Source organism: Microcebus murinus, chromosome 16 (assembly GCF_040939455.1).
Source record: "Microcebus murinus isolate Inina chromosome 16, M.murinus_Inina_mat1.0, whole genome shotgun sequence".
In the NCBI taxonomy this organism is placed as follows: Eukaryota; Metazoa; Chordata; class Mammalia; order Primates; family Cheirogaleidae; genus Microcebus; species Microcebus murinus.
This window is the reverse complement of record NC_134119.1, coordinates 71988037-72006848: the sequence shown is the minus strand read 5'-3', so window position 1 is coordinate 72006848 and position 18812 is coordinate 71988037. Positions and strand designations below refer to the sequence as shown.

General features: G+C 48.3%; 1 long non-coding RNA gene and 1 pseudogene across 1 annotated transcript; one reads left to right on the top strand and one right to left on the bottom strand.

Moving 5' to 3' along the window:
• Positions 1 to 4182: 4182 nt before the first annotated feature.
• Positions 4183 to 13103, top strand: LOC142861128 (uncharacterized). Its single transcript, XR_012912516.1, has 2 exons — positions 4183 to 4676; positions 5316 to 13103. It is a non-coding gene; the product is annotated as an uncharacterized LOC142861128 (long non-coding RNA).
• LOC142861127 (protein transport protein Sec61 subunit beta-like) lies at positions 8965 to 18800 on the bottom strand (annotated as a pseudogene).
• Between the last annotated feature and the right edge of the window lie 12 nt (positions 18801 to 18812).

Here is an 18812-nt window from a genome sequence, read left to right as displayed (position 1 = left end):
TCTTCAAAAAGGCTTCACCAGGGTCTGCCTTCACAGACACTGGTGCTCTAGTTGCCTGCTCAAGGAACTGGAACAGAAATCCTGCCATGGACATGGAGGAACATTCATTTTCCTAGGAAGGAGGTTTTAAGCAACAGTCAGTCCCTAGCATGGAAACTCCTGGTTTGGGCGGGGAGGCTTTGTAGGCAGTGAAGTTGTTAGAAGTATCAGGGTTCCTTCTGGTCCCATCAAACAAAAGAGCATCACTGTGGAGAAAAAAAACACATATGTTAGTTGCACATGGAGGCAGGTTTGAGTGGCTTCCAGAGCTAGCTGTGTCACAGGCAACCTGTGTGAGCAGGAAACCCTGCAGGTGCAATGTGTGTGGAAAGAGCTTCAAGCAGTGCTCAGCCCTCACTGTGCATGAGAAGATTCATACTGGGGGAAAACCCTATCTGTGCAATGACTGTGGGAAAGTCTTCAGGTGCCGGTCCAATCTCATTGAGCATTAGAGGATTCACACTAGAGTGAAAACCCACAAATGCCATGAGTGCAGGAAAGTCTTCATTCAGAACTCCACCCTCTAACTGCACCAGAGGACCCACATTGGAGAGAAATCTTATAAGTGCAGGAAGTGTGGCAAGGCCTTTCAGGGAAGTTATGACCTGAGGAAACACCAGCGGATTCCCTACCAGTGTCAGCAGTGTGGGAAAACCTTCAGGTGGAGCTTGCCCCTGATCTACCACCAGAGGATGCACAGTGGTGAGAAGGCATATCAGTGCACTGGGTGTGGCAAGGCCTCTGGGCAGAGTTCCACACTTATCGAACATCACAAGATCCACACATCTGAGAAGCCCTTTGAGTGCTTGGACTGTGGTAAGGCCTTCAAAGGCAGCTCTGACCTCAGCCAGCACAAGCGGGAACACACATGCAAGATGCCCTATGTGTGTGGTGAATGTGGGCACACCTTCCCGTGGAAGACAGTGTTCATCACTCGCTAGAGGACGCACAGTGGGGGGAGGCTGTATGCACATGGCTGGTGTGGCAAGGCCTCCATTCAGAGTTTGCAAGCCAGCCAGCACCAGCAGGGCCACACGGGTGAGAAGCCCTACGAATGCCCAGCCTGTGGCAAGGCCTTCATCGTGAACACCTACCTTGTTGAGTATCAGTGGATACATGTGGTTGAGAAGCCATGTGCCTGCCTGGAGTGTGTCAAGGCCTTCATCCAGTGCTCACACCTCAGCCAGCACCAGCATATCCACACAGGTGAGAAGGGGTATGTGAGCACCAAGTGCCAGAAGGCCTTCCACTACAGCTTGTAACTCCAGCACCAGAAGCTCCACACAGGCAATACCCATGGTGGCCATGCAGTCACCATGCACCATGTCCCCTCCCACTTTCCTGAGGGCCTGATATTCTTTGTCTCCCTTCCTCCTTCTGCATCTCACAGGTTCTCATGGTTTTCTCCCCTTTACCCCTCTCCCTGATCCTCTTTACATTTTCTTTCACCTTTTAAACATTTTTTGAGCTGTAGTTTACATGCCATAAAGTTCACCTTTCTAAAGTGTACCATTCAGTGGTTTATAGCATATTCACAAGCTTGTGTAACCATCACCATTAATTCCAGAACATTTTCATCACCCCAAAAAGAAACCTCATACCCATTAGTAGTCACTCTCTATTCACTCTCTCACTAGCCCTGAAACCCATCAATCTGCTTTTTGTCTCTATAGATTTGCCTATTCTGGACATATTGTATAAATGGTCCATTTGCATTTTCTGGCTACTGGTGGACACACCACAGGTGTCCTATCCAAAGAATCTTTTGCTTTCCCCAACCAAGACCCATCTCATCAGCCGAACACTGGACTGAACTTTGGCTTGTGGTGGTACTGGTTGCCTTTCCTTCTGTGGGTTTTCCTGGCCTTCTCTTTTGTCTTCTGCTCTCTCTGGCACACTTCTGCTGTCAAAGGCGCTGCCCCAGGGTGCACATTTCCCAATAATTATGACAATAAATTATGCTTTGCTGAACCTCTTTTGTGCATGAGGCACTTGGGCAATGTCAGTTAATCCAAATTGTCAACTCTGCCCATGACCTCCTCCTTTTCTGTATCACCAAAGGCTTAATCTATGGAATCTTTTGCTTCTTGGCCTCCAACCCTGTCCTTCTGCTGAGCATAGCTCCACATCGCCAATGCCTTACTGCATATTTCTCTTAACATCCCCACCTCTGAACAGAACTTACTTCCCATCTACCTATCAGCAAAAGGAGTCCCAGACCTGCCTACTTTCTGTTTTATCACTTCTGTGAACTGTCTAGAGAGTATGTAAGTTTCCTATTGTTGCTATAACAAATTACCACAAATGTAGTGGTTTAAAACAACAAAAATCTATTATGGTACATTTCTAGAGGTCAGAAGTCAGAAATGAACCTCACGGGGCTAAATCTGTGTTGTTCCTTTTAGAGGCTCTAGGGGATAATCCATTTCCTTAACTCATCCAATTTCTAGAGGACATCCACATGCCTTGGTCTGTGGTCCCAAATCACTCCAACCTCTGCTTTTGTCGTTACATCTTCTCTGACTCTGATCCCCCTGCCTCCCTCTTTCACATGTAAGGATGTGATTATACTAGTCTCATCTGGGTAATCCAGGACAATCTCATCTGAAGATTATTTACTTAACCACTTTGGTACAGCACTCACCGGCTGCAAACCTTGCCCACAGCCGGCACTCACAGTCTGCACGGTAGTATGTGCTGTGCATTGACGACGAATCTGTTTTGCTCTTATGTAATGAGGAGAGCTTGAAAGCACTGAAAGCTCATTTTACTTTACGGGAAGCTTTACTTGTCATGTAAATCAGAATAGGTAACATATACATATATGTTTTCATTACATTATTTTTAAATGTTCACAATTTTATTTTGATAAATGAAAAAGTAGAAAAGTCATATCACAGCTGTCGGCTAAAGTTGATGTGCGCGTTCACCTGTGGCTGTTGACTATAGTCAATACTTGTACTGAAGTGGTTAATCACATCTGCGGAGTATCTTTTGCAATGTAAGATGACATATTCACAGGTTCCAGGGATCAGGATGTGTATGTATCTTTGTAGGGTGGGATTATTCTGCCTATCACAGTGTCCGGCCCCAGTAAGTATTTACTCAACACCTAGATTGAGCGATGGCTCCAGTTACAACTCTGCCTTTGCCTTGAGAATCCAAAGGGCTCAACCTGCCCCTTCAGGTGGAGCCCAATCATCCCACCATCTCACATGCTCATGAGGGCTTTATATTCTAGAACTGCCCTGGCACAGTAAATACCCCTGGGCATATGCTGAAAGGGAAGCAGAGACTTCTGCCACCTTGACCTTCTCTACTAACCCAAATCTTTTCATCCTGAAAAGTGAATGGCTAGAAAGCTGGGAGCCTTGGGCAAGTGACTTAACCTCTGAAAGTCTTGCTTTGTTGACCAGGCTCAAGTGCAGTGGCTCAGTTATAGCTCACTGTAGACTCCAACTCATGGGCTCAAACAATCCTGCCTCAGCCTCCTGAGTAGCTGGGATTACAAGGTGCATACCACCATGCAGGGCTAATTTTTCTATTTGCTGTACAGAGGGATCTTGATCTTACTCAGAGCTGGTCTCAAACTCCTTGCCTCAAGCAATTCTCCCACCTCAGTCTGTCAAAGTGCTGGGATTACAGGTGTGAACCACTGCGCCCAGCTCCAACTTTCCATTCCTAACACTCACTGCCAGCTGGGATGCCAGCTGCAGGCAGGCGGTGGCTCCGTGCCAGCATTCACTGGGGTCTGAGCACTTGCCAGGCCCTGCTCTTTCCCTTTCCTGGACATTGGCTGATAAATTGTGGTCACAAAGAGCCTCTACATCCCAGATCTGTCTGGATGTGGGTCCCTGTACCCTCTTCCTTATTTCCAGGCCCCATGCTGTGTGAGCTGGAGGGGGAAGAAGAGGAGGGCTGGGGCTGGAGACCCTGCCTTGGATGTGAGCGCCAGGGCTGGGGGTGGTTGGCAGAAGCAACACAGGAAAGGGGATGGTGTAAGACACTGGGCTATAAGCACAACGGACACCTTCCAGCTTCTGTTTACTGCTTGCTTGCTAACCGCAAGGCATTATGGGCACATTATGGGATGCAGAGGAGAAAGACAAAGAACACGGAAACCGGAGTCTCTCAGCTAGGACCCGGAACAGGTTGGAGCCTATCAGGGACAGGATGAAGTAAGAATCACTGTGGGGGCGGATGCATGATCAGTATGTAAACAGCTTAGGTGTACAAGGCTCACTAGCACACAAAGGAGGCTCCCTGCCCAGAGAAGAGGCCACTGCACTGGCACTCTGGGGGCTCAGACCCTAGCTTGAGCTAGACAATAAACTCCTTTTGATAATTACAACCTCGGTGACTCTGTCTCACTGTCCCGCGGCCCTGCGAATCTCAAATATAACATTTGGGGGCTCGTCCGGGATTCTCACAGACCGCTGGATAGGACGCAGAGCCGGGGAAGGAGTGTATAGATTGGAGCCCCGGACTAGCGGACCGGCATTAGGACCTAGGCGGACACGCTGGTGGGTGGCCGGTGGAGGCCAGACGGAGACGTCTGCTGGCCTCCTTGGAATCCCCACGGCTGCCTTGGAGCTGGAGGCTCGGTCAGAGGGGGACGGGGAGAGGTTCCGGAATAGGTGGGTTATTGTTTCTCATTTATTCGTCCGTCTACTTGTTTTGTTATTTGTTCCTTGTCTGTCTAGTCCTGCCACCTGTGCCATTGTGCGAGTGAGTTTGTCCTGTGTCTAGGACCTTTTCTTTTCAGGAATGGGGCGAACCCTCACGATGCCTTTGTCTATCCTCGTGAGTCACTTTAAGGATGTGAGGGTGAGGGCACAGGACCTGTCCTTGGAGGTTAAAAAAAAAAAAGACAGAAAGTTTATCACTCTTTGTGAGGGGAGGGAGACGCCGAGGTGAATAAGATGGCGGCGGCGGCAGCGCCTGCCCCTCCCCCTGTGCCTTTCTCACCTGCGCTCTCCTCCCCCCCCAGTGGTGGCAGTGGTGGTGCCCGCGGCATCCATGGCCGCAATAGAACTGCTGATGGGGGGCTGGCTTGCAGGACTAGGCAGTGGACAGCACGGGCTCCAGATCCAGAGCCCGTGAGGGCTCTCCCCCTGAGAGCGGCGGGACCCCCTGAAGCAGATGGGGAACAGACATGCCAGTACTGGCCCTTCTCCACTAGTGACCTCTACAATTGGAAATCCCCAAATGCAAATTTTTCTGAAAATCCGAGGGATTTAATTAACCTTTTAGATTTGGTCCTTTTTATTCACCAGCCCACTTGGGATGATTGCCAACAGTTGCTCAAGGTACTTTTTACAACTGAAGAGAGGGAGAGAATCCAAGCAGAAGCACGGAAACTGGTTCCAGGAGAGGACGGCAGACCCACCATCAACCCCGAGTCATCGACCAGACCTTTCCTCTTGAACGGCCAGCCGCCCTGGGATTAAAATGAGGCTGAAGGTAGGGGGCGTCTCTGGGTCTACGGCCAGACTCTGATGGCTGGTCTACAAGTAGCGGCACGAAAGCCGACCAATTTGGCTAAGGTAGGAGATGTTCATCAGGGGCCTAAAAAAAGTCTGGCAGCCTACCTAAAAAAAATTATAAAAGCCTTTCGGCAGTATACTCCGATAGATCCTACCGTAGAAGAGAGTAAAGTGGCCGTCATGATGGCCTTTGTAAATCAGGCAGCCCCAGACATTAGGCAAAAGGTGCAAAAGATAGATAGGCTGTGCAAAAAAACTCTACAGGACTTGCTAAAAGTGGTAAAAAAAAAAAAAGTATATAATAACAGGGAAATGCCCAAAGAGAAGTTAGAGAGATTAAGATTAAAAGATAAAACGTTTCAGGCAGGCGAGGCACGCAGGGCAAACAAAAAAATGGCCAAGATCCTACTCGCAGCTACAGGAGGAGGTCAGCTAGGGGCAAGAGGCTGGGAGCGACCCCGGAGGGAGAGGCTAGGCAAGGATCAGTGCGCCAATTGCAAGGAGCATGGACACTGGGCTAGGAACTGCCCCAAGAGGAAGGGGGGAGGTAGAGCTGAATCCTCCGAGAAGGTTATGGTGGTGGGGCAAATAGAGGATGAATGGGGGGATGGGGTTCGGTTCCCCTCCCAGAGCCCAGGCTAACTTTACAAGTGGAGGGGAGCCCAGTCAGCTTCCTGGTAGACACGGGGGCAGAACATTCAGTGATTACTGAGACCACTGGAAAACTGTCTAACAAGACTAGCTGGGTGCAGGGGGCAACTAGAACCAAGCCCTACTGATGGACTACATGGCGAAAGTTGGACTTAAGTTCGGGACAAGTGAGTCACACCTTCATGGTCATTCCAGAGTGCCCCACCCCATTATTAGGGGGAGACATACTCACAAAATTAAGAGCCCGTATTGACTTAAAAAAATAATAATAACTGATGATAAAGGCAACCTTATTAGCAGCCCCCGGGTCACTCAAATCTTGACCTTGTCACAGGCGGATGAGTATAGACTATACCAGCCTGTGAGGGGCCAGGAAAAGGACATAGAGCACTGGCTCCGCAAATTTCCCAAAGCCTGGGCTGAAACGGGGGGTGCAGGGTGGGCAAAGCATCAGCCACCTCTATACATTGAGTTAAAACCAGGGGCTGAGCCAGCCAGAGTTAGACAGTACCCCATGCCCCAGGAGGCTAGAGTGGGAAAAACGCCCCACATTTGAAGGCGCCTAGACGCCGGGATTCTCCGGAGGTGCCAGTCAGCCTGGGATACTCCTTTGTTGCCAGTGAAGAAACCGGGTGGAAAGGATTATTGGCCTTTGTAGGACCTCAGGGAGGTCAAAACGCGTGTCCTAGACATCCATCCTACGGTTCCAAACCCCTACACCCTACTAAGCTCCCTTCCTCCAACGCAGACTTGGTACACTGTCCTAGATTTAAAGGATGCCCTTTTCAGCCTAGCCGTGGCCCCGCGCAGCCAAGAAATATTTGCCTTTGAGTGGCAGGACGAAGAGAGGGGATCCAGGGGCAGCTGACTTGGACAAGACTGCCCCAGGGGTTTAAGAACTTGCCCACTTTGTTCAAGAGGCCCTTCACGAAGACCTGGGTGAGTACCGTGCCAACCACCCAGAGGTGACCCTGCTGCAGTATGTAGATGACTTACTATTAGCTGCTCCAACCCTTCAGACCTGCCTGGAGAGCACAAAACTTACTCAGAGTGTTAGGGGAAATGGGCTACAGGGCTAGTGCCAAAAAGGCCCAGATTTGCAAGGATGAAGTCACCTATTTAAAATATAAAATTAAAAAATAAATAAATAAAATATAAAATTAAGGGAGGCCAAAGGTGGCTAACAGAAGCAATGAAACAGACTATGCTTGGGATACCCAGCCTGACCTCATGTCGGAAAGTGCGGGAGTTCCTGGGGTCAGTGGGGTACTGCCGCCTCTGGATTCCGGGGTTCGCAGAGAAGGCTCGACCCTTGTATGAAGGGTGCAAGGCAGGGCAAGCGTGGAAATGGACAGTGCAGATGGAGGGTCCCTTTTGAGCCTTGAGAACAGCTATGTTAGAGGCCCTGGCCCTGGCGCTCCCTGATCCCACAAAAGAGTTCCACCTGTTTGTAGACAAAAAAAAAAGGGAATAGTCAAGGGAGTGGTCACGCAGGCGCTAGGACCTTAGAGGCACCCAGTGGCGCACCTGTCAAAAAAAGAAAATTGATCCGGTGTTGGCGGGATGGCCGGCTTGTCTACGAATCAAGCAAATCATCGCGGCTACTGCCTTACTGGTCAGATGCCCCCACCGACTGGATTATTCCAGCACAGATATAAACTGGGCCAAAGAAACACTGCAGGCAACACAGAGTAAGGAGATGGTTGGCTCCAAGATGGAGAGCACCGCCTAGTAGTTCCTGAAGCCCTGGGGAACCACCTGCTAGGACACTTGCACCAGACGATGCATCTGGAAAAAAAAAAAGATGCTACAGTTGCTGGACACTGCACAAATCAGATTCAAATCACAAAAAAAGATAGCAGAAGACATTGTCCAAAACTGCTGTGTCTGCCAGGTCATGCAGCCGGGGAGGATCAGAGGGACCCATGCAGGTACCAGGGAGCGGAGAAGGCAACCAGGATTATTTTGGGAAATAGACTTTACAGAATTAAGACTCAAAAAATATGGGTACAGGTATTTGTTGGTCATGATAGACACTTGCTCAGGGTGGGTAAAAAGCTTTTCCTACTAAAAAAAAACTGCCTTAATAATAGCAAATTTTTTTTTTTTTTTTTTTTTTTTGAGACAGAGTCTCGCTTTGTTGCCCAGGCTAGAGTGAGTGCCGTGGCGTCAGCCTAGCTCACAGCAACCTCAAACTCCTGGGCTCAAGCAATCCTCCTGCCTCAGCCTCCCAAGTAGCTGGGACTACAGGCATGCGCCACCATGCCCGGCTCATTTTTTCTATATATATTAGTTGGCCAATTAATTTCTTTCTATTTATAGTAGAGATAGGGTCTCGCTCTTGCTCAGGCTGGTTTTGAACTCCCGACCTTGAGCAATCCGCCCATCTCGGCCTCCCAGAGTGCTAGGATTACAGGCATGAGCCACCGCGCCCAGCCAGTAAAAAAATATTAAAAAAAATAATTCCCAGGTATGGGCTGCCAGAGAGCATAGGATCTGACAATGGGCCAGTCTTCACAAGTCAGGTCAGTCAAGGGGTAGCCCAGGCACTGGGGGCGGATTGGAAGTTACATTGTGCATATAATCCCCAGAGCTCAGGGCTGGTAAAAAAAAAAAAATAAACAGAACCCTAAAGGAGACCTTAACTAAATTGATCCTAGAGACTGGCGGGAACTGGGTGACCCTCCTTCCCTTCGCCCTGTTCCGAGCCCGGAACGCCCCTTACCATTTGGGCCTAACCCCCTTTGAGATTGTGCATGGTACCCCTCCACCTGTAATCCCTAGGGTGAGCCCTGAGGCTCTCCTAGAGAGGAGAAGAACACCCTAGAGAGGAACACCCTAGAGAGGTACTGCAGGCTGTACAAGCTCTGCAACGTGTTCACAGCCAAGTATGGCCAGCCCTCCAGGCCATCTACCAGACAACTGGGCCAAGGAGCAAAAATATTAAACACTTGTATCACCATCATCAGCCAGGGGATTGGGTGTGGGTAAAATGGCATAACAGTAAAACCCTAAAGCCTAAATTTAAAAAAACCCTTTCAAATTATTCTTGTTACCTCCACTGCTCTTAAGGTTAACAAAATAACAACCTATATCCACTACTACCACGCAAAACTGGCTGGTGAGGATGAGCAGAAGCAACAGCAGGACGAGTGGAGGGCGACAGCAGACCTCACAAATCCACTAAAGACCAGGCTGACCCGTGTGGCGTCTGCGGGAGTAAACGAGACTATTGACTCAGATTCTGGTAAAACTGCTAATTGCCCTTCTAGGACTCAGACTAAAACTAGTTACCCCAAAGATTTAAACTAAGCTGCAAAGATGGGGTTTGATATTGTTCTATGTTTCATATGCAAATATATTATAAATATCCTGCTCTTAGGCCAAAGTTTTGCAGTTATAATTAATAATAAAAACCCACATCTGCCATATAAACTTACATAAAAAATAACTAACTTAAAAACCTATGAGGTATATAATAGCACCTCAAGGGCACAGCCACTAAACACCTGGTGGCCAGATTTATATTTCAACTTAAAAAAAGTCAGTCCCCTAAAAAAGCCAGCACAGATAATATCCTTGGGAGGCCCTGCTGCTGCCCCAATCCCCAGTTCTTGGGTAACTGGACCATAAAAAGAAATGTAAAATGGACCTCTATAAGCCAAAATGGGTTTTACGCCTGTCCAAAATTCCGGCCCCCTCAAAAAAACCATCAGTGTGGGGGTATTAAAAGTTATTATTGTGCCAAATGGTGGTGTGTGACCACAAATGACAGGAGTACAAATGGCAGGTACAACCTCTTTTCATTAAAATGTCCTATGTCCAACCTTGTACTACAGACAGGCCTAACCCCCTACCTAAGCCTATCAATTTTCAATGAGTCTAAAAAATACTGCATTATGATACTAGTGTTCCCTAAGGTCATCTATCATCAAAAAAACAAAAAACAAAAAAACTGTCAATGCTGCTTGGACCAGAGGAGAAAAAAACTCCAACTTAATTGTAAAAAAAAAAAAAAGGGATCCTTTCACAGCAATAACCTTAGCTACTCTTTTTAGCCTGGGGGCAATAAGAGCAAAAACAGGTATCTCATCCTTGGCAGTGCAGCATAGGGGGTTCAATAGCTTAAGAGCCACCGTAGACAAAGACATAGCCAAAATTAAAGAGTCCATCTCCCATTTTAAAAAATCCCTAACTTCACTGTCCAAAATAGTGCTGCAGAACCAGAGGGGGCTAGACTTAGTATTCCTCCACTGGGGGGGGGGGGGCTATGTGCAGCCCTAAAACAGAGTGCTGCTTCTATGCAGACCATACTGGGGTAGTTAGAGAGTCCATGGCAAAGGTCAGGGAGGGACTTGCCCGACAAAAACAAGAGCGCAAGCAACAACAAGGATGGTTTGAGACGTGGTTCAACAGTTCCCCGTGGTTAACTACCCTGCTATCTACCTTGTTGGGACCTATAATAGTGCTCATGCTCATCCTCACCTTTGGGCCATGTATTCTCAATAGGTTAGTCACTTTCATAAAAAAAAAACCAAATAAATACTGTGCAGTTAATAATACTGCAGCAGCAATACCAAAATGTGAGTCTTAAAAAAAACAGCTTAAAAATAAAAGATACAAGACCCTAGATACGAGCAAAAATGCTCATAAAAACCCAAAAAAAGGGGGGGGGAAATAAGATACTGGGCTATAAGGACAATGGACACCTTCCAGCTTCTGCTTACTGCTTGCTTATTAGCCGCAAGGCATTATGAGTACATTATGGGATGCAGAGGAGAAAGACAAAGAATGCGGAAACCGGAGTCTCTCAGCTAGGACCCGGAACAGCTTGGAGCCTATCAGGGGCAGGATGCAGTAAGAATCACTGTGGGGGCGGATGCATGACCAGTGTGTAAACAACTGAGTTATAAAAAACGGGACTAACACACAAAGGAGGGTCCCTGCCCAAAGAAGAGGCCACTGCGCTGGCACTCTGGGGGCTCAGACCCTAGCTCGAGCTAGACAATAAAACTCCTTTTGATAATTACAGCCTTGGTGACTGTCTCTCTGTCCTGCGGCCCTGTGAATCTCGAATATAACAATGGAAACACATGTGCACGCGGAGCCTGCAGTGTTTGGGAAACTCACCTGGATGGGGTCTTCCAGGAATGCAGTGTCCTGGGCCTCTGCCTCATCCTCCTCGATGCTCCCCTGAGACGCAAGAGCTAGGGGAGTAGAGGGGGGATGAGGGAGGCCGGACCTGCCCCAAGGCCCGTGGGCCCTGCCAACCCACTCAACACTCTTTCCCAGGGGCAATCCCAGTCCAGACCTGCCCCAAGCCTGCTATCTCCTCCTCAGCCTTCAGAGCTCAGCCAAACCTTACTTGCGGCCAAGCGTGCTGTGGTCACTTTACGGTTTTCAGCTCACTTGATCCCCACTCCATCCCAGAGCAAGGCAATGCCACTAGACCCAATTTAGGAAGGAAACTGAGGCACCAAAAGGGCATTATACTTGCCTAAGTTGAGTGTTTGTAGGGAAGCACGAGCCCCACTCCCACTCCCACCCAGGCCCACACCTCCAGCCAAGACGATGAGGCCTGCATGGAAGTCAGTGTCCATCTCCACTGAGGGAGTGACTTGTGTTTCCCAGGTGAAGACGGCACTTGTGTGAGCGGTGACAGGGTGACTCAGACTCCCCAGGATTTCAGAGCATGTGGTGCCCTGCCTAGGCACCAGTGCAGGGTCCAGGCAGCCTCTGTGGATCCGGAAGGATGCAGCTTGGGCATAACGCCCTGGACCTGCAGTGCCACTGCATGCACTAACTGGCCATATCCTGGCTCTGAGCCTGTGTCCTCAAGGGTGTGATGGGGACAGGCTCCCAGGAGGATGGAACTGCATCACTCTGTGGGAAAGACTTTGTGAAACAGAATATACAAACACCTCAAAGCCTCCTTCCTGCCTGGGGCCATGCCACCTTCACATAAGGCATAAGACACCCCAACTCAACTGGGTCCAGGCCAGGTCCCCATGGGCAGCCACAGTCACCTGTGCTTCTGCCCCACTGCCCCCTAGCCACAGGCTTCCCCAGGGCTCACTGTGTGATGCTCGCTGAGCTCCTAGTGTGGGGACTACGTGCTAGGATATGGCGATGTCCAGGCCCTGCTAGCCAGGTAAAGGGAGCTGCTTCCACTACAGCAGCTCACCTTTCCTGAGTGCTTCTGGCAGGTCAGGCTTCCCAACCTGCACCTCTGGTGACACTCCTAACCTCCTAGTAGGGAGGTGCCATTATCACCCTCTTTTATAGGTTGGGAAATGGGCACAGAGAAGTTAAACCAAAGGTTGTGCAGTAAGTGACTGGCAAGCAGCGATTTGAAACTTTATGTCTTTAAAATGATTTTTTTAAATGAATTAAAAAGTTTATTAGCCATAGAAAAAACCCAATTCCTCAAAATCAGTTCTTCTTAAGGCCCCTGTAAACAGTAAGCTTACAGAAAATTTCCTTCTCATAAACAGAAAATCACTATACTTTTGGTACAAGATATGTTGGGGCTTTTCCTTCTTCTTCACATGACAGATGGATGTAACTGAATCTATGAATGAGTGTACTTGCCCCAAATGTGCAACATAAATACAGAAGTGATGAACAGAAGACTCATAAACAATACTGGAATGGGGCCAACTTTGAGCCCAGGTGAATCTTCTGTGTAGAATCGCCACATGCCCCCGGTGCCTGCTGAGGTCGTGCGGCCTCCACTCCTTGTTCTGCAGCTGGCATTTTTCTTTGCTGGACAGTGGATCCTGCCGCCCGAGTGGCCACTGCTTTGCTGGGAGAGCGTCCTGAAGAACCCACGTTGGTGCCACTGGGGGTTGGACTGGGCATGGTGGAGACTAGAGGGTGGCAGGGCGCAGTGGTGGACTGCCAGAAAGTTTCGGAGCCTCTAAAGGACTGGTAGCTGCCAAAATGATTCTTTTTTTTTTAACAGAAGTACAAGTGCTCAGCTCATTGAGTTTGGCAAATGCACAGGCCTGTGTAGCTACCATTTAGACCAAGCTCTAGAATGTTCTGTGAGGACAGAAACATTCTGGAGTTATGCAGTCTGATACAGCACCATCAAGCCCCATGGAACTCCAGAGCACTAGAAACACAGCTGGTGTGACTGAGGAACTGAAATTGTGATTTTATTTTTAATTTTTTTTTTAGAGACAAGGTCTTGCTCTGTTGCCCAGGCTGGAGTGCAGTGGTGTGATCAAAGTTCACGGCAATCTTGCACTCCTGGGCTCAAGCAATCCTCCTGTCTCAGCCTTCCAAGTAGCTTGGATTACAGGCACGTGCCACCATGCCCAGCTAATTTTTAAAAATCTTTTTTTTTTTTTGTAGAGATGGGTATTGCTATGTTGCCTAGCCTGGTCTCAAACTCTTGACCTTAAGCAATCCTCCCATCTTTGTCTCCCAAAGTGCTGGGATTACAGGTGTCAGCCACTGCACCCAGGCTGTAATTTTATTTGAATTTAATGAATCATAGCTACCAGATTGTACAGCTCAGGGCTAGGACATCTCAGCACAATGGATAGCTCCACCACAGTGGTCCTTTCAGACAAAGCACCCCAGCCCAGAGACAACTATTGCTGGGATTCCTGATACCACCCACAAGTTTTGCCTATTCTTGAACTTCATACAGAATGAATTATGTGCCTTGTAACAGCCTGTGGCCTCAGCTCTATGCTATCATGGTTCCTGCACGGCAGCCACAGAATGCCTCTATGGGGACTGCATGGGGCTATGTGAGCCGCCAGGCAGGCGAGTGCTTTACAGCAGTGGTCCCCAACCTCTTTAGCACCAGGGATCATTTTCATGGAAGACAATTTTTCCACAGACCAGGGAAGTGGGCATAGTTTCTGGAGGATTCAAGTGCATTACATTTATTGTGTACTTTATTTCTATTATTGTTACACTGTAATATATAAGGAAATAATCACACAACCTACCATAGGTTAGGGACCGCTGTTCTATAGAGAGAAAAATCAACAGTCCCAGCTGTCCTGAACTCAGGTTCTGAAGGAAGGGCTGACTCAGGGCCTTTGGTTTCTTCCCACAGAGGCAAGGGCATTGAACATAATCTTGCAGCCCTGATTTGCCCGGTACCCATACCTTCCTCCCCATCTTGTTCCTATCCTGGGAACAGCAAGTGTGGTAGATGATATACGAGTCTGTCGGACCTAGGATTAAAACTTCACCACTTTCTGCTGTGACTCTGGGCTCCTCACCTTCCTTGGGGTCTGTTTCCTACCTGTAAAACATGATAACAGTACCTGCTGTGGAAGGTACTTTGTTCATTCATTCATTTAACAAATACTTCATGGGCTGGGCACCACATCATGAAACTCAACAGTCTATAATGAAGGAACAAGTATAAAATCTTCAAATGTCATAGGTACATAATATGAATGTGTGTGGGACCTATTTTGGATGAGGTGGCCAGGGAGGGCCTCTGAGGAGAAGACAACTGAGCTTATACTCCACAGAGTGGCCAGAATGGAAGCATGACAGGCAGAAGGAGAGCCTTAGGTGAGGTCTGGAAATGTAGAAATCAGGTCACACGGGGCCTGGAAGACATGAGAAGGAGTCTAAATTTGTTTCAAATGAGGGGTCAGCAAACTCTGGCCCACTGCCTGCTTTTGTACAGCCTGTAAGCTAAGAATGGCTTTTACATTTTTTAAGAGACTGGGAGGGGAAAAATATTAAAAGATTAATAATGCTATTATTATTATAAACTCAGATTTCAGCATCTATCAATTAAATTTCAGATTTTATGAATAAAATATTGGATGAGGACATGTGTGTTCTCTCTTGCTAAGTAAGCACCTACATAACATCCTTGTTTTGCCTCTGGGACTGCAAAGCCGAAAACATTTGCTGTCTGGTGTTTTACAGGAAGAGTTTGCCAACCCTGCTCTGATGGCCTGGGCAGCAAGGGAGGGTTTAGAGCATGGGGTGGCCCAGTCAGGGTTAAAAGACACCCCCTCCCCCAGTGCTGTGTGGAGAGCAATGGAGCAGGCAACAAGAGGCAAGAAACCCATTAGGAGGTGGTGGCCTAGACCAGGCTAAGGAAGGCAGGGCAGTGGAGGGAAGGCAGCAGGAGCAGCGTGGGAGCAACCAGGGAGATGTGGTTTCTGAAAACATCTAGACCCATGTCTGCCTCCTGTAGCAAAGTGACTGCTACCCTACTATCCACCACACCTGGCAACTCTGGTTCCATCACCTGACCCTTTGCTGCATCTCAAGCTGCTTGGCCTCAGCAGCTACCGGGCAGGGAGGACCTCTGGTTTCAGTCCTGAGCAGAGGTCCTAGGTTGCTGGTGATTCTTGCAGAGACAAGTTCCTATTTCCAGAGTCATTGCCTCCTTCACTCTACTCATATACAGTGGTGGGGCTCTGCGCTCCTGGCTTTTACTTTGAGGGCCTAGGCCTGGAATTCTAGAAAATGAAGTATTATGAGCACAGGCAGCAAGAAGGTGTGGTCACAGCCATGCATACATGTGCTCCAGAGACAGACACACAGATATATCCATGTCAGGATTTTCACAACCTAGGTCCACCCATGGCCTTCTCCTCTCAAATTAAAAACGTATGTTCGGGCTGGGCACAGTGGCTCACTCCTGTAATCTGTATACCCTGGGAGGCCAAAGTGGGAGGATCACTTGACCCCAGGAGTTCGAGAGCACCCTGGTAATAGTGAAACCCTGTCTCTGCAAAGACCAACCAACCCACCACACAAACACCTGTACATGAATATTCACAGCTGCATTACTTATAATTACCAGAAGAGTTGAAATCAATCCAAATGTCCATCAACTGATGAATGGGTAAACAAACTGGTCTATTCATACAATGGAGTATTATTCAGCCATAAAAAGGAATGAAGAACTGACATATAGATGGACTTTGAAAACATGTTCGATGAGAAAAGCCAAACACAAGAAACCACATACTATTTGACTCCATTTGTATGAAATGTCCAAATAGGCAAATCTAGGCACATAAAGTAGATTAGGGACTGCGAGGGGGCGGGGGAGGTAGAGAATGGGGAATGACAGGAAAGGGGCATAGGGCACACTTCACACATCTGGGGTACACCTGCAGGGCAACCCCTCACACCGACGCATGCGCGGTGACCCTTACCTGAGAGGCCCGAGGTCGCTTCCCCCTCACCAAAAAACGCACGCGCACCAGTCCCCTCACCTCGCTCCGACGGCCTGCCCGTCCCCGGGTCCGCGCTACCCGCATGGGCTCCGCCCGCCCGCTTGGTCACTCCTGTCGTGCGTGCACACTCGGCCGCGGGCGCCTCTCTGTCCCTCACAGTCACACTCGCTGCCCCATAAGAGCCGCGGACTCGGCCGGGCGCGGTGGCTCACGCCTGTAATCCTAGCACTCTGGGAGGCCGAGGCGGGCGGATTGCTGGAGGTCGGGAGTTCAAAACCAGCCTGAGCGAGACCCCGTCTCTACTAAAAATAGAAATAAATTAATTGACCAACTAAAAGTATATATACAAAAAATTAGCCGGGCATGGTGGCGCATGCCTGTAGTCCCAGCTACTCGGGAGGCTGAGGCAGGAGGATCGCTTGAGCCCAGGAGTTTGAGGTTGCTGTGAGCTAGGCTGACGCCAAGGCACTCACTCTAGCCTGGGCAACAAAGTGAGACTCTGTCTCAAAAAAAAAAAAAAAAAGAAAAAAAAAAAGAACCGCGGACTCGCCTCCGCTGCAGCCTCCTCAGAGTCAGGCCGCACGCCAGACTTCCGGCGCGCACTTCCGCCCGGCTTCGTCTTCTGCCCAGGACTCCGCCTCCCAGAAGGCCCTGCGCACCGTGCCCAGCCCGCCCGGCCCGGGGTGAACCGCCTTCTGGGAAATGGAGTGCACAAGGAGGCGGCGCCGTGGCGGGCGCGTGGGAGCCGCGGGGCGTGGGAACCTGTCGTGGACACGCGTAGTTTTGTGTGTTTTTAAAAATATACAGCGTAGGTACTGTTTTCTCTTTATGCTCACGTACACACATAGATATAAAAGTATATAGTTTCAGGGTTTGTTTTTTATCCTGCACCTTGTATATCCTTCAGAAGTCCCCAAAGAACACGTACATTCGTCGACCTACTCAGGAAACGACGTTGAAACTTAATCCACTCCATATGCTAATTTCTCCAGTTCTCTCAATAACGTTTAACGTAGCTTTTATCTTTTATTTAAACACAAATTAAAAACTACGGGCCGGGGGCAGTGGCTCACGCCTGTAATCCTAGCACTCTGGGAAGCAGAGGTGTGTGTGTGGGGGGGGGGATTGCTCGAGGTCAGGAGTTCGAAACCAGCCTGAGCAAGAGCGAGACCCAAATTAATTGGCCAACTAATATATATAGAAAAACTTAGCCGGGCATAGTGGTGCATGCCTGTAGGCCCAGCTACTCCGGAGGCTGAGGCAGGAGGATCGCTTGAGCCCAGGAGTTTGAGGTTGCTGAGGAGGCTGACGCCTAGGCACTCACTCTAGCCTGGGCAAGAAAGCGAGACTCTGTCTCAAAAAAAAAAAAAAAAAAAACCCAACAACAACAAAAACTCTACGGTTTGCACTCTGCTGTCCCATTTTGTGTTGGCTTCAATCTAGAATGGATCCTCAGTTGTTTTTTAAAATGATCTCGACATTTTTTATGTATCCAATTTAGATTTGTCCATATAAAGTATAAAAAAATCATAATCAGATTTTATACAGTTCTGTTTTTTTCTGCTGCCCTGAACATTTCTCCATGTCATTAAACATTACAAAAACTAAAGGTTAGTGTTCCACTGTATAAATTTACCACTTCTTTATCCTTCCCTCCCCCACCCATTTAGCTGGAAATTGAGCAACTATAAACACATGCAGTGAACGTCCCTGTATATTCCTTTTTCTGTATGTCTGTGACTCCCCAAGAATAATGGGTAGCCCTGTGTGATGCAAAACATCTTCCTTAATTAAGGGAAGTTCCTGGTTACATTGTGGGACATGAAAATTCCATCCTTATGCAGCAGGCCTGTGTGACCTGCTGGGGAAGACTCCAAATGTGCAAGCTGCCCCGGGTCACTTTTCCCTATACCCACTACAGCCAGATATTCTCAAGGTGGAATTCAAAAAGTCCTCTCAGCCACCTATCTTTAATGATGGAAATGTAACTAGTGAAAAGTTGAAACGTTGCTAGTGAATGAGGAACTGAATTTCATATTTAATTTTAATTAAATTACACCTAAATAGTTGTACCATATTGGACATTGCATTCTGAAAGATGTTCACATTGGATCTTCTTACAAGAAACCTATGGGAGACTGCTTTTCAGACTGGATGCAGATTTCTTCCCAGTTACCACACTGCAGAAACAACTTGAATGCCTTGGAGGATATGCACAGATACCATCAGAAATGGAGGACCAGGCTGTTGGCCACAAGTTGTATATAGGGGGTTCTTATAATTTGAGCTGACTGATACAGGGAATTTAATCAGGTAACTTGGAAATGTATGTGTGCACTACAACCACCTTCCAGGAAACTTTATGTAATCTTACATCTTTGGTATCAAGGAGTTTAAGCTGTTTTAACTCAACTGGTTCCATTAACTGAGCACATACACACATAAGCATAAGTAA